Source organism: Lemur catta, chromosome 15 (genome assembly GCF_020740605.2).
Source record: "Lemur catta isolate mLemCat1 chromosome 15, mLemCat1.pri, whole genome shotgun sequence".
Taxonomy (NCBI): domain Eukaryota; kingdom Metazoa; phylum Chordata; class Mammalia; order Primates; family Lemuridae; genus Lemur; species Lemur catta.
In genome coordinates, this window is record NC_059142.1 from 29,394,137 (window position 1) to 29,419,455 (window position 25,319).

Sequence of the window (25,319 nt, forward strand, 5' to 3'; positions counted from 1 at the left end):
AAAATGGAGCAAAGAATCATCAGTTTCATTTTGGACCCATTAAGTTTGTACTGTTTTTGTGACATCCAAGTGCAAATACTCATTAAGTGACTATAAGATATGCAAATCTGGAGTGCAGAGGAGTGGTCTGGGTGAGAAATACAAATATGTATTGAAAATCTTGTAAAAAGGGATATTTTAAAGAAGACAGTGCTTAGTGGTGGGGGAGGTAGAAAAGGGAAGAAACAGAAAATGATGTCTGGGGGTTAAGCATTGGTAAGAAAGAAAAATGGAGGTGGAGGGAGTAGAAGAGGGAGATGGAGCTATGAATGTGGTTATTAGGATGAGGGACAGAAGATCAGGCCTTATGAGATCAACTTGCCAGTCATAGCCAATGCGTGGGGACATGGGCAAAGCCTGCCAGGAAAATGAAGGAAGGAAGAAAAGAGGAGGGGATTAACCAGAATACCAGGGAAGGTGCAAGATACAAGTCCAAGGAGGAAAGTTGAGAAAACAGTGTTCACTATAACCACAACTAGAGCTCAACCCAGTAGCTGTGGCTTAAGGAGTGGCCACAAGGTCTGGGCAGTTCAGAGGTCACAGAGGTGGCCCTAGTGTAAGATTAGAAGGTAGAGGAATGACAAGGGAGGTGGGGACAGAAGGTGATCCTAAGAATTTAGTCACGAGGAAAATAAGATTACATTGTTAGGCTTTAACTTTATCAGCTCAAAATGGGCAAAGTCTGCTTAAAGGCAGGAATTTTACCTTAGGATGCATAGAACAGCTTCAAGGATGACCACAGACCCTCTGAAATTGTTCATATGGTTTTGTAAATATGGTGTTTTTCTGCAGAGATGGTTATGATAGATAGTTTCTATCGGATTTTCAGATTTTCTAATCCTGACCTCTAAAAAAAAAAAAAGAATAAGAATCTAGTGAATAAGCTAGGCATGATGGCTCACACCTGTAATCCTAGCACTCTGGAAGGCTGAGGCAGGAGGATCACTTCAGGTCAAGAGTTTGAGACCAGCCTGAGCAAGAGCTAGACCCCATCTCTAAAAATAGAAAATTAGCGTGGTGTGGTGGCATGTGCCTGTAGTCCCGGCTACTTGGGAGGCTGAGGCAGGAGGCTCTCTTGAGCTATGATAATGCCAGAGCAAGACTCTGTCTCAAAAAAAAAAAAAAAAAATAGAATCTGGTAAACAGAGCAAAACACTTTGTCCAAAAAAGGAATGTGTCGATCAGAAGGAGGAGGTCAAAATGAAAGCATTCCAAGGAGACAAAAAAAAAAAAAAGAAGAAGAAGAAGAAGTAGGTAGCGTCCATCTAAGGGAGAAGGTACTCAATCCCATCTCATCAAGAAGCTGGCCTCAGAACCCAATGCTATTATTCATCAAAATCCTACAACCCAAGCCCTTGTCTCTGGCTCTGTGCCCACCAAGCAGCCTTCTGATAATTCTCGCTAAGAAGAAAAGCCATGACTAGACCTATGGAAGGCACTGGTCTGCCAGTGACATTTTTGTCACTGTAAACTGCATAAATTACTCTCTCACTTTCTACATCTTGTACATCATATGAATATTTTTAGTATGAGTCAGCTTTCCATCCTGGACTCAGACACGGTAAAGTTTCTGAACCTGTTGTAAAGCTGAGTGAGGGCTTGACGCAGGACACTGGGGAGCATTCATCAAGGTAAACATCACCTGTGAGGCTCTTTTAAAAAGTCAGCCAGTTTTCTTCTCTTGTAATCCCTCCAACTTTGGGGGCACAATTTGAGAAATGTCCTACCTTTTTCATTGGAAGCATCTACGGAAAGAACGTTTGAGTGCTAATAAATATGAACTGTCTCCTTTATGGATATACATTGAAGGAGTCCCTCCTCCTCTTCACCCAACTCCCAATTCCCTTAAAATCAAGAAGCATTTGGTTGTGCTCCAGGGCCATGAGTGTCTGCAGTGAAGAATAAATGACCTACTCCAAGATAAGTCAATGGAAACAGTTGGGGAATAATAATACTAATGGCACTTAAATAACTAATACTTAATGAGCATTTAATGCCCAGCATTGTGCAAAGTACTTTATCCTAATCCTCCATCAACCTCAAAAACTAGATGCTCTTGTTATCTATTTCTGTTTCACAGAGATCTGTATCACTGTATTTCTGTTTCACAGACCTTAGTCACACTGAAGCAAAGCCACAATTTTAACCCAAGCAATGACTCTGAACCCGTGGATTTTTTTAATTTTTTTATTTTATTTATTTATTATTTTTTTTGAGACAGAGTCTCGCTCTCTTGCCCGGGCTAGAGTGCCATTGCATCAGCCTAGCTCACAGCAACCTCAAACTCCCGGGCTCAAGCGATCCTCCTGCCTCAGCCTCCTAAGTAGCTGGGACAACAGGCACGCATCACTACACCTGGCTACTTTTTCTATTTTTAGTAGAAACAGGGTGTTGCCCTTGCTCAGGCTGGTCTTGAACTCCTGACCTCAAGTGATCCTCCCACTTTGGCCTCCCAGAGTGCTAGGATTACAGGTGTGAGCCACTGAGCCCGGCCTGATCAGTTCCCAAAGCCCCCTCCACTCTTCCCAGCTTCTTCCAACAGCAGTTCCGTTGGGGACTGGATCCTAAGAATCTGCAAAATCCTTTAGGCAGAGTGAAGTTCTACCCGAAGCCAATTTAGGCCCTTCAACTACAGCAAAGCTCCTGCATGTAGAGAAGCAATGAAGTCACCAGAGTCTGTGACCCACCTCAGTTGATTCCACAGGAGATACCTTCTCCTGGTCCAGCTGTTTGGAGCCTCCAGGAGGCCACCTGACCATGCTGGATGCCTGTGTGTGGACGTTGGAATTGCTTGAATCTGTAAAAAACCTGCAGTGAAACCCTCTCTGGGTGAGGTTTATAATCCGAGGTACCATGTTTATTTTGTTAGTTTCTGTGCACCATTGCAGCTCAGATGGTCTGAAACAGCAAGATCCAGAAGTCTCAAAGAACCGCAGGGAGACAGGAACTTCCCTGGGGATGAGGCATTTGGCCAAGATGACCAACATCCAGGAGTAATGTGGCAGAGTACATGGCAATATGGGAGCTTAGACACTGCACCCAAATTTTCCTTTGTCCCTAACCTCTGCCTAGCCTCAGCCATTTCTCTACAACCATTTTCTGGCTCTACCCATTTTAAAATCTGGCAAGTTTCTTAATAACTTCTGTTTCCTGTTTGATCAGGTGTACAGGTTTCCCACAGACAAATACATTCTACTTAGGACTGCCACTAGCCCATACAGTGGCATTATGCAAATTAGGCTACAAGTGTACCTTCCTGCAGACAGGCATAGCCCAGTGCTAGGCTCCATGGTGAGCAGAGTGCAGGAGCACAACCTGGATTTCAGCCCCCACTTGCCCTTGGGCTTGATGCAGAGCTTGACCTACATGCCTCCACGACATTCCTGCAGGTGGGAGTGAGTCCTAACAGAGCTAGTGCTGTCCGCCATGACACAACCAACCAGCTAGACCTCTTGGGGTTTTGTGCACCACACTGCAATGGCTTCATTCATTTAATTGCTGCCAATGCCTAAAGTATTGTCTTGCCCGGCACAGATACTTAAAAAGCACTTGTTTGGTGATAACCCTGGAACTGATATCAAGACTATCGCATAGGCCAGGCGCGGTGGCTCATGCCTGTAATCCTAGCACTCTGGGAGGCCGAGGCAGGAGGATCGCTCGAGGTCAGGAGTTTGAGACCAGCCTGAGCAAGAGCGAGACCCCGTCTCTCCTAAAAATAAAAGAAATGATTTGGACAGCTAATATATATATATATATATAGAAAAAATTAGCCGGGCATGGTGGCGCATGCCTACAGTCCCAGCTACTCGGGAGGCTGAGGCAGAAGGATTGCTTGAGCCCAGGAGTTTGAGGTTGCTGTGACCTGGGCTGATGCAATGGCACTCTAGCCCAGGCAACAGAGTGAGACTCTGTCTCAAAAAAAAAAAGACTATTGCATAATGTCTAAGAGTGGGCTCTGGGAGTGTTAATCAGTAAAAGCGCTTTGCACAACAACTTGGCAAAATCTAGTATAATTATAGATGTATTAATATATATACACTGTAACACAGCAATTGCACTCCTAAGTGGAAACTGTTGTTGATCTGCCTAGGGAGACGTGTATACAAATGTCCATTGAAACATTGTTTGTAACAGCAAAAAAAAAAAAAAAAAAACCAAATTGGGGAAAGTAACAACTTAATGTCCATCAACAGGTGAATGACTAAATAAATTATGGCATAGTTCCATAATGGAATACCATATAACATTAAAAAGCTATATATATCAACATGATGAATCTCAAAAATATATTTATTGAGTGAAAAAAAGCCACTTCTGGTACAGAAGGGTGTAAATAACATGATTCGTTTTATGTAGTTTTTTTTATAACCCATAATACCTTGCTTATGAATGCATGCATATGTTGAAAAACATAAAAAGCATGGGGGCTGGGCACTGTGGCTCACACCTGTAATCCCAGCACTCTGGGAGGCCCAGGCAGGAGGACTAATTGATGACAGGAGTTCAAGACCAGTCTGGTCAACATAGCAAGACCGTCTCTGAAAAAAAAAGTTTAGCCTGGCATGGTGGTGCATGCCTGTAGTCCTAGCTACTCTGGAGGCTAAGGCAGGAGGATCACTTGAGCCCAGGAATTCAAGGCTGCAGTGAGCTATGATCATGACCCTGCACTTCAAAAAAAAGCATGGATTTATAAACACCAAATGTAGACTGATGGTTATCTGGTTAACTTGGGATAAAAGATGAGGGAGGAAGAGAAGGATATATATCAGTTGAAGTTCCCTGTGTACTCTCTCAATTGCAAATACACAGGAAACTTCAGCTGAATCTGCAATATTGTATTCTTTAAGAGCATTATAAAGCTTTGAAACAAATAGAAAAAGTTAAGACTTTGGGGAAATGGAAGTACGTAGGTGTATGCTGTACTCACCTCTATAGTTATTTGTATGGTTGACATGTTTCATAATAAAAATCTTTCTCTTTGCAAAGTGAGGTTTGACTCTGTGCCAGCCTACAACAGTGTAACCTCAAACAATTTACCTAGTCTCTCAGTTTCCTCATCTGTAAAAAGAGGATAATTATAGGACCTACTTCATGAGGTTGTTGTGAAGATTAAATGAGATAAATCACATAAAATACTTTGCCTGGTGCTGAGCACAATAAAGAAAAGCTACTATTCCATTTCAAGTGCTTTCACGAATCAATCAGGAGCAAGTCAAAATGCACTCAACACATATGTATTAAACAACTATTTAGTGCCAGGCTCTGTGTATGAGGCTGTGGTTACCAAGGTGAATTAAGCCCAGTTTGGGAAGGAAGGCAGATATGGACATGTACACAAGTTAAGGCTGTGTGTGCAGTGGGGTCAGTGTCAGGATAGAGGTAAGTACTAGGTGGCACAAGGTGGTAAATGTCAATGTGTTTCATTCTGCTGCCAGGGAAGACTGAATGTGTCGCCGATACTCTATTTGGCATTCACCAAAGTAAACTCTATTCCTTCAGTTATCTTTGTTGTATAACAAACCACCTCAACTCTCAATGACATTTAAAACAACAACAACTGGTTGTTAGCTCGTGAGGGATGGTTTATTCCTGCTCCAGATGTTGTCAACTGGGTGACTTGACTGAAGATGGAGAGTCCAAGATGGCAACATTCATGTCTAGTGTCTCAGCTGGGATGGCTGGAAGGGCTGGGCTGGCCAGGCATTTCTTTCTTTCTGTGGTCTTTCTAAAAAGAAAACTGGCCCTCTTTACGAAGTGGTTCGGGAGTCTAAGAGGGTGAATGCTGACGTGGCCAGACCTCTTAAGACCTAGGCCCAGACCTAAACAGTATCATTGCATTCTATTGGTCAAAAGAAGGCACCAGGCCAGCCCAGGTTCAAGGGGAGGGTCAATCAACTCCACCTCTTGATGGGAGAAGCAGCAGAGCATTGTGGACATCTTTAACCTACCGCATCTATTATATCATATTCCGTTTCACAGCCCATGTATGACTCAGGAGGATCTCATTTGAGAGATTCCAGGACTGCTTTAGGAGTCAATGGTGTGAAATGCCGCATGATGTAGTACTGGAAAAACACAGGGTTCAAGTCCATGTTTCAGTACTAACTCACTGTACCACCCTTGGCCGAGGTATTGAATCTCTCTTCCCACCCTTGCCTCATCTGTGAGATGAGAAGCAGGAAGATCTAACTTCCCAGGGTTATCTGAGAAGTAGAGAGAATGCAGGGAATTGTAGGCGAGATAGTTGAGCAGTGCCATGACACTGTTGTTATTATTAGGTTTCTTGCCTTTCTTCTTAAGTAAGATAATATGACTGGTGTATTTGGAGTCATTTTTTTTCCTCTGTCATGGGAAAACCCAGCAGACCTCTGGTATTGCCTGCCCCTCCCTGAAAACCTCAACAATTATGCCATGGAATTGGGGCATGGCTTTGAGAATTTGTTCAACCTTTGGGGAAGCAATTTAGTAACCATTAACAAGAGTCATAAAAAAGTTCATATTCTTTGACCCAACAACCAGATTTCCAGAAAATTATCCCAAGGGAATTGATTCGAAAGAAAAGCAAAATCCATACACATCAAGCTTCTTATTATCTCTAGGGCAGCTAACGAAATAGAGAAATAGCTTAAATGTGCAATAGTAAAAGAATGGTTAGCTAAATTATAATACAAATAAATACTTGTTTGAATATTATGCAATTGCTAAAATGATAATTATTATTACTATATGGTAGCATGGAAATTTAAAAAACTAAAATGCTAAATGACAAATTCAGAATTCCAAAATTTCGCTTCATGAACAAGGACCAGAGCCAGACATGTTTGTATTCAGAAGATTGGTTTGAAATTGACTTTTTTCTTTAAAAATATTCTTTGTTGGCCAGGTGTGGTGGCTCACACCTGTAATCCTAGCACTCTGGAGGCCAAAGCTAGAGGATTACTTGAGGTCAGGAGTTTGAGACGAGCCTGAGTAAGAGCGAGACCCCTTCTCTACTAAAAATAGAAAAATTAGCTAAGTCTGCAATCCCAGCTACTCGGGAGGGTGAGGCAGGAGAATTGCTTGAGCCCAGGAGTTTGAGGTTGCTGTGAGCTAGGCTGATGCCACGGCACTCTAGCCCAGGTGACAGAGCGAAACTCTGTCTCAAAAAGAAAATTTTTTTAAATATGCTTTGTTGTTATTTTACATCAAAATCAGGAAAAAAACATTCAGGCAAGTGCATATTGAAAAATGATTTATTAAAAAAAGAAAGACATAATAAATGCCAAAGAATGAACTGCAGAGCTTTATAAAATACAAGTGCTTAAGCTTCTCACCAGGGATTCTAATTCAGAGGTCCCAGGTAGGCAAAAAACCTATATTATTTTCAGAGTTCCACTAGTAAGGTTTTTTTGGGTGGTTTTTTTTTTTTTTTTTTTTTTTGGAGACAGAATCTTGCTCTGTTGCCCTGGGTAGAGTGCAGTGGCATCATCAAAGCTCACTGCAACCTCAAACTCCTGAGCTCAAGTGATCCTCCTGCCTCAGCCTCCCAAGTAGCTGGGACTACAGGTGCGTGCCACCACACCAGGCTAATTTTTCCATTTTTTGTAGAGATGGGGTCTTGCTCTTGCTCAGGCTAGTCTTGCACTCCTGACCTCAAGCAATCCTCCTGCCTTGGCCTCTTTAGAGTGCTGGGATTACAGGCGTGAGCCACCACACCCAGCCTCCAAAAGCAAGTTTGATGTATACCAGGGTGAAACTCACTAAGGTACCCACTCATCATTATCCTTTCAAATGATCTAATACATACACTGTCTGATCAGAAATAGCAATACGAGGAAAATTTACATAATTAGAGCTTTTGCCCCTGAATAAAATATGTGCCTGCTTGTGGGACTTTAATGTTTGATTTTATTTAGTTGTACTCTGACAAATTTGTAGCCTTGGTACATAATCCAGAACACAGAAAGAACAGTTTGTGATAAACACTGTGGTTCTGCACAATGTAAGGAAAAAGCATGGCCTAATAGCTGGCGGCCTGGGGTTCAGCAGGAAGAGAAATAGAAGCAGAGAAAATGTCATTTCCGTATCGGCCAAAAGATATTTATGGGAATTACAAGGACAATCTCCCACTGTGACCAGCTGTGCCCCTTTCCTGAAGAATAGACATACTGGGTAGTCTCATGAGATTTAATATGCATATTTTTCTTTCTTTCATAAAGCTGGCATTAACCCACAGGGAGTTAGTGTTAAAGTCTGAAGAGCAGAAACAGAAAAAGCCAAATAGAGTCTTGTTCTACCCAGTTTAACTTCCATACAATGTGGAGAGAAAGAAATAGTAGATTCTTGAGAAAATCCTGGAATTAACCATTTTCCTGATGATGTGGTTCCTTAGACCATATTTCCAAAAATTGTGTTCTTTGTACAAAGTAATTCCTCAGAAACCTGGATGGTATTGTTTGAAAAGGGATTCCATGATGAAGTAGGTTTGGAATGTAGGGTTTACCCAAGTTCAAGAGGTTTCTTTGCAGGACTTCCCAGGGCCTTTGTGAATCTTCAAGAAAAGAATGTACCCCATAATAAGCTGAAATAAAAATAAACAAATAAATAAAATAAAATAAAATAAAATAAAATAAAATAAAATAGAAAAGAATGTAGTGTGAAATATGAAAACTTTCTCTTGGCTAATGGAACTCTTCCATAGATCAGTGTGATTTCTGGTAAGCTAAATAAATGTTAGTTGTTAAAGAATGGAAAATGAATACAGGATATTATAGTCCTAGGCTTACGTTACTTAATTTGGATTTTTCACCTAAGAAAAATTAACTTTTATGTGAAAATTAGGAAAAAATATATAGAAAAATACAAGAGCCTCTCTTGACAAATTCTTAGAACTAATGAGAAAGTCCATCAAAGTTTCTGAATGTGAGATGCTTGCCCAAAATTTGCTTTCCTACATATTAATAGCAAACAATTTAGAAGATTTAACTTTAAAAATACCATTTGTAATAGGACCAGAATCTATAAAGTATCTAGGAATAAGTCTAATAAAATATGGTCAAAACATTTATGGAGAAAACTTACAGCCTTTATTTAAAGACATAAAGGAATTCTTGAACAAATGGAGACATTATATACCATGTTTATGGATGGAGAGACTCAGTGTGGTAAAGATGTGATTGTTTCCATATTTTACTTCCTTTTCTTCCTGATTAAGACTTATCATTGTTCTCCCCTTGAGTTATTGATTCTTGTAATATCCAAAAACTTGCTTCTTATAATGTCTAAAAACAAGGAGGGTATCAGTGCTTTCGCTTTCAGAAGCAAGCTTCTAGTGATACATGTTTTCAGGCTCCGTTTAAAGATTTCCGCAAATAACCTAGAGTTTGTAAAGCTTCCAGTAACATGCAAAAAGTTCTCAGAGCATATTAGAGTAATATCAGATTCTATGGTGGGCCTATGCGATTTATTTCTGTCTTCCAGCCACTAGATATCTCTTTGAATGCCTTAGCTAGAAAGGGCTTTTGTTATGCTCAAAATTGCTTAAATGTTTACTAAGTGGAGTTTAGTAGATGGAACAGGAGGTAACTTCCTGGCTTATGATTCTCCCAGCGGACACATTTGTGCTCCTTTTTTTTTTTTTTTTTTTTTTTACAATAAACTCAATCCTGAGTCATGGAGCTTGGCAAGTGATCCAGGTGGGTCAGTTATAATGCCTCATTCCTTTGGCCTGTGATTGGTCCAGGCAGTGGACACATGACCCAGGCTTGCGCTGATCAGCCTTTCCCCATGTAGAAAAGAATAAAGCTAACAGGAAGGGAGCAGCAGAAATCAGAGACCCGCAGTTGTTGAACCCCTGGCCCCAGTTGCTCCTGCATGGTTTCAGCATATGAGCCAGTAAAGGACCCCTACTTTTCTTTTTGCTTAAATTAGTTCAGTATGGCTTTCTTTCTCTTGCAACCAAAGAATCCTTCCAATAAGGAAGTAGGTGGAAGCTTCCGTGCCTGGATTTCCCAGGAGTCTACACAGACTACCTAGTAATACAGTTGGAGTCCAGGGAAGCAGAACCACTATAAATTATGGGATAAGGAATTGTTATCGGAGGAGACCTTACACATCTGTGGGCCGAGCCAGGGAAGTGAGGGTCCAGGAGGAAAGTTGGGGATCAGAAAAGAGGTTACTCTTTGATCAATCGGACGAGCTAAGCACATCCAACCACCAAAATGGGATGGTAGAGGCAAGGCTCATGGCAGGTCAGTGGGAAGCCATCCCTCTTGTCACTCCGGCCTTTGAGGGTCACTGTCAAGGATCTGGCAGTGAGTAAAGAGCCACTGTTAGTCAGTAGAGTCCACAGTTGGTAAGAAGAGGCAGATCAGGAGTGGAGGAGGGAGTAACGGCTACTACTTCACCTCCACCTTCCCAATTGCATGCAAATTCCTCTTTGACCTCCTACCTGGAACCATACAGAGAATGGGATTCTGAGAAATGTAGATTCCAACTTATACAAGTTGACACAGGACAAATTGCCTTAATCCCATCAGACACACAATAAGGGCTTCACATACAGTTTCCCCAGAAAAGGAGAACCCGATACTCCATCATTTGACTTGTCCAGAGTTCTGCAGCCGTCTGACCCTACACAGCCAGTTGCTCCTCATTGGGAAAATTTTCTCACACCCTTCCTGGCTCCTAGCCTTATAGCCCTCTTCTCTATGCCTGAGAGCCCTTGATCCTCCTCCTGAACCTGTAGGCTCAGCCCTGCCACAATTTTTAGGACCAATCTTGATTTTAGAAAGAAAGATTAAGGATGTTTAGCCTGATGTGTGGGGACACAGCACAAAGTATGGGGTCAGCTTCAACTTCTTGCCCCTGCTCCGATCTGGGCTGACCGGCTTCCGCCTCACTTCTGGAGCCCAAAGTGCCCCTTTGATGATCTGTTGAGCCTTTGCTCCAGGCCTTCCAGGACTCAGTCCCTGCCTTGCTCTGCCCCTCCCCACGCCACACCCAAGCCCTTCTTTAGACTCCAGCCAGGAGCAATGGCACTGCCACCTCCTGACATGCTTCCCCAGCGTCAGCCCCTGCAAGTCTGATTTCTGATTACAGCCAGTCCATGCATGCTTGAGCCACATTCTGAGCCACTTGAATCCCTGCATTGTTTGTACAAATGACTCTTGTTCTCCAAAATCAAAGGGTCACCTGCTTCTCGTGCATGGCCTCACATCACATATTAACCTCCTTTTCAACTTTCACTGAAGTTTAACTCTCCCTTGAGGACTGATTTTTTGCCACATGCAAGCAGCAGCTTCTCTGATTTCTTTTTTTTTATAGAGTACAAGTGAGCCTGTTCATCCCTCCAAGTCCAACACAGCCGAGATGGACATTCAGTTATGTTTCATTTTCTGACAGAATTTCTCTTCAATGTAATACCAATAAGCGGCAGCTGACTTGCTTTGCCAAAGGCAAAAAACAAAACAAAAACGAACAAAAAAACCCCACTGTAGTCACTGTGATTTTTAATGACCAAAAGAAAGTTTCTGCATGCTGAACTACGACCAAAGAACCACAAAGCCATGGTGAGATGGAATACTGGTCATTCACTCAACTAGTCCCACGTGCTCAGGTGTTGAAGCTGCTTGTCCTGGCAAAATGACAAATGACCGCATGCCATGGATCTTCAGGGTCACTCAAAAGTATTTTAAATCGTGACTGAGGTATGCAAGAATGCCAAGGGTGTTAATTTAATACCTAATCTGTTGTTACCCTCTGTCTGCCTCCTGTTATACCACATGACTCCGATGCCTCCTGGTTTACTAGACAACAGCTCATCGTCAGCTGCCCGTACCGGGCGGCCTCCCAGCACCCACACCTGTGGACTGCCTCCCCCAGTGGGTGTGCCAAGTGTCAGGTCCCCATCCCTCCCAGTGTGCCTGGTGCTGTGAACCATGTTGGCCAGGATGACCATCATTACCAATAACACATCGAGCACCAGATGTACCAGCTCATGGAAATAATTTTAAATACCTCTACTTGCTTCAGGGAAATAGATCAAGATAGATCACAGATCAGAAGCACCTGTGAGATATGCTTGGGTCATTAAATCATCTCCTATGAGCCATGCTAAACTCTAACAAGTCAAGCAAGATTATGATAGCCACATTATAGCCATCCAATTAGGCTTCAGGTCAAATTATTGATCCAGTGACATTTATATGAGGTCTACAGCTCATTGGACTCCCTGTGTAATTATCCTGCAGAGTTCATTTAAGCCCATTTTCTAGAAGTTGCAGTAGCACATTTTTATTGTTTTACGTGAGTATAGATTTTATAATCTTTTCTCTTAGGATGTATTTTTGACTTATTTAGTGCTGAGTTCTTGGTCAGAAACACACTGTCTCATTTTAATAGTATTCCTATGGTAAAATGCAATATGTTTATTTTTTTCATTCAGGGAATGTATGTAGTTGTTGTTGTTGTTGTTAGAGACAGGGTCTCTCTCTGTTGCTCAGGCTGGAGTACAGTGGTATGATCATAGCTCATGGTAACTTTGAACTCCTAAGTTCAAATGATCCTCCTGCTTCAGCCTCTCAAGTAGCTGAGAGGTGTGTGCCACCATGCCCAGCTAATTTTTTTTTTTTAAAAAAAACTTTTTTAGAGATGGGGTCTTACTATGTTGCCCAGGCTGGTCTTGAACTACTGGCTTCAAGAGATCCTCCCACCTCGGCCTCCCAAAGTGCTGGGATTATGGCATGAGCTACTGAACCTGGCTTCATTCAGTGACTATTTTAACATTTAAATAATCCACTCTACCACCAAAGCATGTCATGAGAGTTTTGACTTGTGCACTGAGGTTGCGCATGCATTTGGCAGAAGATAGTAGGGAGGGTTTGGCCTAAAATTGGGTGGAATAAATACAATCTTTGGAAGAAAAGCTCTATTCTGGGATTCATAACCTTGATAAGTTTCCTAAATGGCAAAAAAAAAAAAAAAAAAAATTGAGCTCGCTTGCTGGGTTGGGCCTGGACCAGGTTCCTCCTGTGTTAGTCCATTTTTTGTTGCTTATAACCGAATACCTGAAACTGGGCAATTTATAAAGATAAGAAATTTATTTCTTACAGTTCTGGAGGCTTAGAAGTCCCAGGTTGAGGGGTGTACTGGGGAGGGCCTTCTTGCTTGGGGGGGGACTCTCTGCAGATTCCTGAGGTGGTTCAGGGCATCACATGGTGAGGGGGCTGAGCATGCTAACCAGGAGGCCTCTCCTCCTCTTCTTATAAAGCCACCAGTTCTACTCCGGTAATAACCCATTAATCCATTAATCCCTGAATGGATTAATCCATTCATGAGAGCAGAGCCCTCATGACCCAATCACCTCTCCAATGCATTACCTCTCAATACTGCCACACTGGGGATTAAATTTCAACATGAGTTTTGGAGGGGACAAATATTCAAACCATAGGATTCCCTAAGGCTTCGACACCTTCTACTTTCCCCAGTTTTCCTCCTGTGAAGTTTCAGCTCATTCTTTCCTCTGACTCTGGACACAACAGAGTCGTTCCCTCTTCCTCTGGCCGCACTTGGACTAGAGGCCCTAACGTCCTTGCTCTGAGCCTCAGCCCTTCCGAAGGACTTGTGATAGGCCAAATAAAGGCCCCCCAAATATGCCCACATCTGAATCCCCAGAACCTGTGAATAAGCTACCTTACATGGTAAAGGGGACTTTGCAAGTGTCATCAGTTTCAGGATCTTGAGATGGGTTACTCTGGACTATCTGGGTGGGCACAATGTCATCGTACAGGTCCTTCCAAGAGGGATGCAGGAGAGTCGGAGGCAGAGAAGGACACGTGACTATGGAAGGAGAAGTCAGAGTGATGCAAGGCCATGAGATGAGGAATGTGGGAAGCCTCTGGAAGCTGCAAAAGGGAAGGGACAGTTTCTCCAGAAGGAAGGCAGCCTCATTGCCATCTTGATTTTAGCCTGGCGACAACCATTTGGGACTTCTCATCTCCAGAACTGTAAGAGAGTAAATTTGTGTTATTTTATGCCACTGTTTGGGCGGATTGGTTATAGCAGCAACAGGAAACTAATACAGCATCCCAGCCAGCACTGACTGGAAGGTAGAGACAGAGGGGTTATCTAGAGCTGTGCTGCCCTATATGACACCCTCTAGCCACATGTAGCCACTGAGCAGTTGAAATGGGGCTGATCTGAATTGAGATGCGCTGTAAGTATAAAATACACACCAGATTTTAAAGACTTAGTTGATATGTTGGATACATGGGGTTTAAAAACATATATTATTAAAATTGCTTTCATTTATTTTTACTTATTTAAATGTGGCCGCTAGAAAATTTTTAATTATCCATGTAACTTGCATTACATTAATATTCCTATTGATCAGTGCTGCTCCAGCGATTGAATGAATCTCACTACCGCAGCTTCTGAGGCCACCATGAAACGCTCAGGCCTTCTGCTTCCAGCTCGCACGCCTCTGGTCCTGTCGTGTATTCCTGGACACTGCCAGAAGACTCCACGCTGAACTGCCCTGAACCTCTCTGGCTTTGGCCCTAATAGCCTCCCTTAGGTTTTTCAAACTTAAGTCTTTAGGGTTGGGGGCCATCTTCGAGAAAAAACACCTAATCAGGCATGGGCCTTGGAGCAATCTGTGCAAATGAGGGACCTTGAAGGTAAAGCTTCATCAGCCTCGCAGTAAATATGCCTCTGCCCTGCCTCCCAACTCTCACCTAGGACAGCTCCCTCCCCCCACTCTCTAGTCTGCCAGGGATCCGGAGATTTCTCGCTAGTTCCTAAGACAACATCCAAAGTGTCCAGTGCCCTTAACCCAGGTGAGCAGGGACTCTGAGCTTTGGAGGACCCCACATATAACAAACACAACAGATTTGGACATTAAGGAATGTACGACTGCCTGTCACTTGGTTGGCACTTAGTGACGGCACAGCAGAATCCATATGCCCTACACATCTGTTCTCATGGCGTACACTGTTTCAGGTCCCAAGAAATTGTTTTTCTGCATTTCTAGCCCTATACCCTTGAAACAAAGTAGGGAGTGAGTCAGAATGTCATGAATATTTGTAAGTTGTGCTGCTGCTAACATAGAGCTAGACACTGCTTCAGAGCAGGGGGAGGAGGCACTTAATAAAAAAAGACAAATTCATTAACTTGTCAAATCCTTCCTCAGCACAAATGCGATAGATTCTTGCATAACAAGGTATCGTTTGTCAGTGATACATGGTTCTGGTATTTGCAACAGTTGCAAATGACAGCTGAATGTTTTGTAACATTAAATAATTCATATTTCTCTTAAATTTGTGTATATACAGGTCTAGAGGCAACATCCATGAAGCATGATATGAATTGGCAACTAGATGGACCAACACAATGGCAACAGATGCACATTGAATGCTACAATGATGAATTTTTAGAAAAACATTAATAAGATAATTTAAATTTCCAGAAATTTAAATGTAATTCAGCTTTATTGAACTAATTTTTAAGTCAAGATCATTTTGAGATAGGAAGTACAGAAGGGAAGCTTAAAGGGGAAAAAAACCTGAAAAAAAGGAAATAGGCAGCAGCCTGCTTAAATTTCACTGGAAACAATGAAAGTGAACAGACCTCGGCTAAACATGATTCATAAAATCTGTAGACAGGACTTTTACAAATTCTTTATGGCATAAAGATTTAATTACTAATCATATGAAAATGACCAAAAACATCTTCAAACCCATAATTTGAAAAGATCAGATGAAATCCCTGCAGCTTCATATTTTTCACTAAATGAAGATTTGATCATGGATCAAAACAACGAGAATAAGAAACGAATTATTTGTAACAAATTCATAACTCAAAAAGCCAATCGCAACTCTAGCGTGTCCATAAGCATATGCAGAAAATTATATTTATAAAAGCTGCAATTGAATGTGAAAATCAAAAACCTCTGGAGCTTTACTGTGCTTATTGTGATCCAGAAAAATGGCTATCACATGCTTCTGACAGCATAAATGTTTCCAGCAAAATGCAATTCAATTTAAATTAATGGTTACAATTTTCCATTGCAAGAACATGGCAGAAAATTTCGTATTTAATTTTACACCAAAATTGTTTTAGATGGAGAAAGAAATTGTTCAAATAGCTTTTATATATGTTTTCATATCTTAACTACAAAGCATTTTGTTTCCATGACAGTTTCACAACCGATCTACAAGATCAGCTTTGGCCAGTTAAATATTTACATCTGGCCAGATGAGGTGGCTCAGGCTTGTTAATCCTAGCTCTTTGAGAGGCCAAGGCAGGAGGATCGCTTGAGGCCAGGAGTTCGATACCAGCCTGGGTAACAAAATGAGACACCCCACCACCACCACCCACCTCTATGAAAAAAAAATTTTTTTTAAGGCATTTCTATCTGAAAACACAGGTTCTTGATTATTTTTAAAAAGCGAAACATTTCAACCTGAGAAAGGTGATTGCAATAACAACAAAAGTGAAACATCACCTGTATTTTAAAAAATGCATGCATATGTAATTATTAGAATTAATTTTTAAAAAGACTGAATAAACAGAAAAAACAAAAATAGTACTGAACAAATACAAATGATGTTCTTATATGATGTGTGACGTTTTTGTAAAATAATATTAGTATCAAACATTTAATCATGCATAATAATGGTTTCTGTGGCAATGACAGCTCACTATTTATAGAAAACAATGGAAATTTTCTAGGTTTCATAGAAATTATGAGATGCAAAAATGCTTAACATGTAATACAGGTTTTTAAAAAAATGCATTAAATGATCACCATACAGAATGGAGAATTCAAAATGAGGTTAATACTTATTGGGTTTTAAAGTAAGAGAAGAAATCATATACAAGATATTTAGAAGTAAATCTTAGTTACTCAACTAGATTACATTATGTACAAAAGTCATGAAAAACAAGTATTACATAGTATACATATTGATGAACTACCAGAAGGGAAGAAATCAAGGACATTGAAATTAATTAATATTTCATTGGTTTTACATCTGCATTCAGTTATATTTCCCATTTTTCTGGCTTTCAGTTATGTAAAAACCACAGCTTTATGAATTTTTATTTTGTTGTCATGAAGATATGTTTGTTTTGTTGTTATAAGGCTTTTTTTTTTTTTTTTTTTTTTTGAGACAGGGTCTGGTTCTGTTGCCCAGGCTAGAGTGCAGTGGTGTCATCATAGCTCACAGCAACCTCAAACTCCTGGGCACAAGTGATCCTCCTGCCTCAGCCTCCCAAGTGGCTGGGACTACAGGTGTGCACCAACCATGCCAGGCTAATTTTTCTTCCTGTTTTTTTTTTTTTTTTTTTTGTAGAGACGGGGGCTTGGTCTTGCTCAGGCTGGTCTCGAACTCCTGGCTTCAAGCGATCCTCCCGCCTTGGCCTCTCAGAGTGCTAGGTCTACAGGCATGAGCCACTGCACCTGGCCAAGATATGTTAATTAATTTGATCGTGGCAAACATTACATAATGTACATATATATCAAATCATGTTGTACACATTGAATATATATAATTTTTATTTGCCAATTAAGTGGTTTTTAATTTAAAAAAATTGACTGCTACAAGCTCAAGAGACTAAAAGAAAAACCAAAATGGATTCTGCATCACAGACTCCTCCTTGTTCTCCATTTATAGATAGTTTAGCTCACACTTCTCATCTCTCCCTGCAGGGGCCCGTTGCTGGTCCACAGCCGCTTGGGAGCAGCCTCGACCTGTTCTTCCTCCTGACAGGTGCTTCCAGTCCCAGCCAGCGAGGAGGACGATTAGAAACTTTCACTTTCACATCTAAGCAAGAGCCGGGTGGGGTGGGGCGGGGACTGGGTATGTCCTCCCAAACGCTTGGCGGGCAAGCTGGTTCCCAACACTTAAGAAGCACAGAGTTCCAATCTCAACGGAGGCATTTCTCCGCCACTTCAGCAGTGTTTGTAAGTGTGGCCAGATCAATATTCCAAGTACTCTCCACCGCCCCCACTCTCATCAAATTTCCTGAGGACCTCGCTGCACTCCCCACCCTTTGTGACTGAGTCCCCCAGCTGCAGACCCAGAAGACAAAGGAGGAGAATTCAGAGCAATTACATGCAAAAATGCCTCTGGGCTGAGCTAAGACAGAAAGATTGGAGGGCACAATTGCAGAGTAATATGATTGTGTATTTCTGTCTTTTTAATTTTTTTAGGATCTCCATTTTTTTCATCAATGTGAATAAATAAGAACTTGAAGTCACTTAGAGGAAATCCTAATGGAGAATCCTTCTAGATAGTAATAATTTTCTTCCAGTCATTCGTAGTTATCTCAACCAAATCTAATTTCGATACATTTTTAAAGCTATTCTCCCTTTTTGAGAAATTCTAAAAATGGCAGATATGAATCTTTTTTCTTTTCTCCTTATCTTTTAAAAAATTAACAGAGTTTATCTTTTAGAGCAGTTTTGGGTTTAGAGAAACATCGAGCAGAAAGTTCCCTTGTAACCTCTCTCCCCAGGCACAGTCACTCCTATTATTAACATCCTGCATTAGTTGCTACATTTGCTACAACTGATGAATCAATATATTTTTTTTTTTTTGAGACAGAGTCTCACTCTGTTGCCCAGGCTAGAGTGAGTGCCATAGCGTCAGCCTAGCTCACAGCAACCTCAACCTCCTGGGCTCAAGCGATCTTCCTGCCTCAGCCTCCCGAGTAGCTGGGACTACAGGCATGAGCCACCATGCCTGGATAATTTTTTCTATATATTTTTGGTTGTCCAGCTAATTTCTTTCTATTTTTAGTAGAGAAGGGGGTCTCGCTGTTGCTCAGGCTGGTCTCGAACTCCTGACCTTGAGCGATCCTCCCGCCTCAGCCTCCCAGATGCTAGGATTACAGGCATGAGCCACCGCAACCGGCCTGATGAATCAATATTGATATATTATTATTCACTAAGGTTCACTATTTACACTAGGGCTCAGTCTTTGTGTTGTAGAGTTCTATGTGTTTTGACAAATGCCTAATGTCATGCGTACAGCATCAGACAGAACAGTTTCACTGACCTAAAAGTCCCCTGTGTTCTACCTACTCATCCTTCCTCCCTCTGCCCCCATCCCTGGCAACCACTGATCTTTTTACTGTCTCTATAGTTTTACTGATAAGGAAAACCCCCATCTATCACTTGGCACAGCAGCCACCTGAGACCCCCCGCCCCTCACAGAAGACCCGCATCAGCATAATACTAATCAATTACCTGGAGCATCAACTAACCTATTACCTGACACATCAGCATAACACTAAACCTATTACCTGGTGCATCAACATAAACTAACCTATAACCTGGTGCATCAACATAAACTAACCTATTGCCTGACACCTGCATCAACATAATACTAACCTATTACCTGGTGCATCAACTACCCTATTACCTGGTGGGCATTAGCCACCTGAAAGCCCACCCCTCAGACCACACCAACTTAATAAAAGTGGGAAAAATCAGGTAGATGGGGCTCAGAATTTGGTGGCGAGACCCCTCAGAGCCTGCCAGCAAATAAACCTTGATTCTCCAGTTCTCCGTGTGCTGCTCGGTTTGTCCTCGGGACCACCCACTGTAACACTTGCTGTAACATTACCTTTTCCAGGATATTCCATAGTTAGAATCATATAGCAGGTATAATTTTCAGACTGGCTTCTTATATTTAGCAGTGGCTCATTTCTTTTTTTTTCTAAATGTTTTTAATTATAATAAAATACATGTAACATAAAATTTACCATTGCAACCATTTTTAAGTGTACAGTTTAGTTATAGTAAATACATTCATAATGTGGTATTAGTACCACTATTCATTTCCAGAACTCTTTTTTTTTTTTTTTTTTTGAGACAGAGTCTCTCTCTGTTGCCCAGGCTAGAGTGCCGTAGCGTCAGCCTAGCTCACTACAGCCTCAAACTCCTGGGCTCAAGCGATCCTCCTGCCTCAGCCTCCTGAGTAGCTGGGACCACAGGTGGGCACCACCAGGCCCAGCTAATTTTTTTTTTTTTCAGAGACGGGGTCTCCCTATGTAGTGCCGGCTGGTATGTTTTCTTCTAAGAGTTCTACAGTTTGAGCTCTTATATTTAGGTCTCTGATCCATTTTGAGTTAATTTGTTTATCATTTTATCTATAAATATTTTGTTATACATCTCTAAACTCCTTTAAAAAAACATAACCATAATACCATTATCATACAACATGATTAGCAACAATTCCTCGATATTGTCAAATATGAGTGCAGAGCTGGTGTGTAGCCAGGATACTAGGTAGCAGCCTGTATCTAGGGCTGGGGCACGGGGCAGGGAGAGAAGTGGGGATTGTGAGCAGATCAAGCGAACAGTGTCCCTCGCTGGCTCCACAGACCCCAGTAGACACCTGCCAGCACCTGTTGTCTCTCCCATGGCTGGATGCCGAAAATCTCCCACTCCCACCCCAGGGTTGCCAGATTTAGCAAATAAAAATATTGAATGCTCGGTTGAATTTGAATATCAGATAAGCAATGAATACTTTTCTAGTATAAGTATGTCCCATGCAATATTTGGGGGCAGACTTACGAAAAAAGTGTCCTAAACTCAAATAAAACAGGAGTTTAGTACTTTATCCAGCAACCATACCTCCACTGAGAGCAGAAGGATGCTTTGCTGGGCCCTAAACACACTTCGGTTCCATGTGACCCTGACTCATGCCCAGGAAACCACCCCACAAGTGCAGTTATAGAACATTGTCATGGGCCCAGGCATCTAGAGGGCTGGTAATTCAGAAAGTAAAGTTCCACCTTGACCAAAGTGGGACTGGATAAAACCAGCTCAACATCCCCTAAAGAATTAGGACACTGTTGGAAATTTCTTCCCAGTCCTTCTCTCCACCATGGACAGAGACTGGCTTCTGCCTCCCTCTCATGTGTTTCCAGCCGGTCTGGCTTCATGGTCTCAAACAGAGTTCAATGTCAGATTCCTCTCTGCTGTTTTGACAGGTTTTGAAAGAGAATCCATTAAGGCCTAATGAATTGGAGGCATGCCGAGAATGAGCATGCCCTGGCACTTTTGTACAACGCTTTGCTTTATAAAGACCTGAGTGGCTTTTATTACAATGGAATTAGGTTTCATTCTTCAGCCGTCCCGTGCAGGAATAGAAAAAAAACCCCACCAACTTGCTGAGACACGTTGTATCAAATGGCAAGATAACCTCACCAAGCACTGTCTTCTTCAGAAGTTATTTTGGGTGCAACACATGTTAAGGACATAGTGGTAAGCCAGACTTTGAGTTCATCTATGTGGGAGGTTTGCTGGAGGCACGAAGACCTTGTATCCACTGTGTCTCTGAAAAAGACTTTCCCTGCCCCCGCAGGTGCAGCCGAATAGCTTCCTACCCAACACAATGGTCCTTATTGCTATTTTGTTTGTGAGGTGTGTCACACATACATGCAGAGGAGTGAATAAAACACATATATGTAGTTTAATGTGTCATTATAAATTAACACCCATACAACCACCACTAGGTGTACAATAGTACTCAGCCCCCAGGAGCTCCTGTGCGCCCTCATGACACCCCCTTCCCCCCACCTGCCCCCAGCCAGCCACTGTCCTAACCTGTGGACATCGTTTCCCTGCTTTCTTCTTCAGTGTTCCTGCTGTGTGTGCCCCGCTAAACAAGCACCCATTTTTGACCTTCATATAAATGGAATTACATTGTATGTATTCTTTGTGACTTGCTTCTTCCTCACAGTTGTTCTCAGACAAGGAGTGAGGAATGCCCCTTTGGTGCCCAGTGATGTTTCCAGGGATGGTGGTTTCTGGAATCTGCTGTCTTCACAAAAATTACTGGCCTCAAAGTCACACTGACCCCCAGCTTTGGCCTCCTAGCTCAGCCACTTGCTACCTGTGTGACCTCTCTTCTCCTCCTTTGTAAGATTGGAACAAATTATATCTCTGGACATGGGCACCTCAAGAGCAGGAAGTGGTCCTTATTTGTCATTCTGTCCTCAACAGCTCACGGTGCCTGGTGCCTGAGGAATCTTGAGTGAAGAAAGGAGTCATGGTGAGATAGCATGTGAGGACATAATGCCACACCTGATTCATAGCAACTGTTCAATACGTGGGAACTAATGTCATCGTTGCCACCAGTGCTTTTGCATATGGTAGGCAGCCTAAGATGGCCGCCAGTGATTCCCACCTCCTGGTATTCTTGTATTTGTACATCCCTTGAATGTGGACTGGATATATTGATTCACTTCTAAGAAAGAGAGGGCAGGTCACTCAGTGTCCAACTCCTCTGCAGCCCAAACTGATACAGCCTGGCCCAGGGGCCCCACCGTAAATCACACTGTTGGCGTCAACTCTCCGGCTAGTCCAAGGCCCCGGATACACAAAGACACTCTTATTGGACAGCACATTGCAGGGGCTTAGAGATTATCTCTGGAACCCCTCAGGGCCAGACCTTTCTTTGAAATGTGCAAGGTTTAAACACCAAAGGCCTGTCAAGTTCACCCTTTACTGAACACAAAGGGCAAATACACACAAAAATTTACTCAGCTACAATTGAAAATAAGAGCTTAAAATTAGTTTTTCTTTAAATTTAAATTCTCCAGACTAAATGCTGAAGCAAATTTTTTTTTTAACCCACTAATGGGAGAAACAGTAAAAACTATATTCTTCCCTCCCTTCCTCCCACAATCCAGAGCAAACTCAAGGTTCAGAGCATATGTTTTATATATATAAAATATATATGTATAAATATATATGCATATATTCACATATAAAATATATACATATATTTATATGTATATATGAAACATTTTAATGACATGTGCTGTGTATTATTTTGTGATTTGCCCTGTTTTCACCTAGATGACCTTATGTACTCTTCTCTAACATCATTTTAAATGCCTGCTTAATATTCTGTTATTGTAAGAAAATATCATTATTTGTTTAACTGATCCCATTTTATTAGACATTAACTTCTTTTCATGTGTTTGCTATAATAGGTGACACTTTAACAAACATCCTTGTCATTATAGTGGTGGTGGTATGTCCAGAGCTGTTATGGCTGAGAGAGAAACTTCCAAGTGACTATGTCCTGGTCCCCCTTGCGTGTGGCGTGGAGAGCTCCTAAGCTAAGTCCTAACTCAGTCAGGGGGGCTTACACGTGTTTGTGGCCCCACAGTGGGGGGCTGGGCACCATGACTGTCCGCTCCATCCTGCAGTGGAAGGTGCCTCTCTCTAGAGTCCTCGAGGGCTCAGATTCCTCCTCCTTCTCCTCCTTTGCCTATGTTGTCCCTCCCCGCCTTCTAGCCCAGGCCTTATCCCACCTTGGAGGTGGAGGGAGAAGTCTCCAGAGTCTAGACTCTTCCTGTCTCTCAGTCCAGCAAGTGCTTTTACGGAGCTCTAAGGAGGGAGGAGAGCAAACTGAACCTTAGCGTGCAGTGAATGAGCAAGAGTCGGAGAGGAATGCATCAAAAATACGCATTGTGACATTTGGAGCCACAATCTGCCCCAAAACTAAAGCACCCGCCACCCCTTCAGTATTCCCTTCAGGTAAATTCTCGTTTGTTTTTACAAGTACTTACTCTGAGTTAGGCACTGTTACAAGTGCTTTGCAAATATTAATTCATTTAATTTTCCCAGTATCCTAAGAGATTAGGAGCTGTTATTACCCCTACATTACAGATGATGAAATTGAGGCACTAGGACATCAAGCCAGTAATTTGCTCCAGGTCCTGCAGCTATAATTGACAGGGATGGCATTGCAACCCAGGCTGCCCCCTCTCCTCTGCTCTGCGGCCTCACATAGGAGAGAAATCGCAAAGAATGCATACATTTCGAGGGTTTCAACACACATGCCCAGTTGCCCTCCTGAAGGTTATCCATTTGAAACCTCTGCCAGCAGTGCATTCACTCCATAGTTATTTGCTGAGTGCTTACTATGGCCAGATGCTGGGGCCACATGGAGGAACCAGACACAAGCTGGCTGCTGAGGAGTTTCTAGTAAACGGACAAGCTCCGTGCTCGGCCATACATATGTGCTGTGGCACAGACAAGGGCAGGGTGCCCTGGGAGCTGTCAGAACCATATTAATCCAGTTGTGGGGTTAGGAAAGACTTCCTGGAGAGAGACTTAGGAACTAAGGCTTGGACTGATGAGGGAGAGTTAGCCAGAGAGGGCAGATGGCAGAAATGTATTCCAAATAACAGGGTCACAGTATGGCTTTTGAGGGCCCTAGGCACTTTCACTTATGTGGGCCCCTCCCTCCATTAAAAAATATATTCAAATGTATGGTTTATGGCAATGTTGGGGTGGACATATATATTGCTATTATGTATTAAAACACATTCCTCGATTTAAAAGTTTATTTTTTCTTTCTGATTTTAAAGAAATTAAAATCATAGTTTCCTAAAAGTATTGTGGTCCCTAAGCACTGCACCTGCTGCACCTAAGGGAGAAGTCAGCAGAAATGAAGCCAGAGGGGGCAGGTCCAGGGCATAAAGACCCTTGTCACAGGAGGAAGGGGTTTAGACATGAGCCCGAAAGTGCTAGGGAGCTTCATATGGGTTGTAAGGAGAGCAACGTTAATGGATTCATTTCAGAAACATCCTGGTAGCTTCAGGGTGGAGCATGGCTGGGAGGGCCGGCTGGAGACAGAGCCATGGGCTCTGAGCATGTCAGGGGGTCCCGGGGAGATCTGGGAGCACATACAACCAAGGAAGGAGCCCAGGGAAGGGGCAGACAAACTCAGAGACTAACGGGGTAAAATCAATAGGACTTGGTGATTGATTGAATGCGGGGATGAGGGGAGGGACATCCGAGGAGATCCCCAGGTTTGTGACTTGGACGCTGGGTAGAGGCATTTGCTACAATGTAGGTCAAAAGAAAAGCTGCAGATTGGAGGGCATGGTAGGAAAAAATAGTTAAGCTTTTATTTTTAGAAATATTGAGTTTGTGGTGCCTCTGAGACATCCAAGGGGAGAAATGTTTTCAGAGGCAATGAGTAAAATGGCTCTAAAAAAATTGTAGTGATTTAAAAAGTATAATGCTACTATCCACTGTCAGTAGAACATGTACTCTATATTTGCAGAGCACTTTAGAGTTTTTAAGGTAATTTCATGTATGTGGTTCCATTTTGTCCTTATAATATCATGGTTAAGAGGTGGCTGGCACTTTGGGAGGCTGAGACATGAGGATTGATTGAGGCCAGGGGTTTTAGACCAGCCTGGGCAACACAGTGAGACCCCATCTCTACAAAAAATTTAAAAATTAGCCATGCGTGGTGGCATGT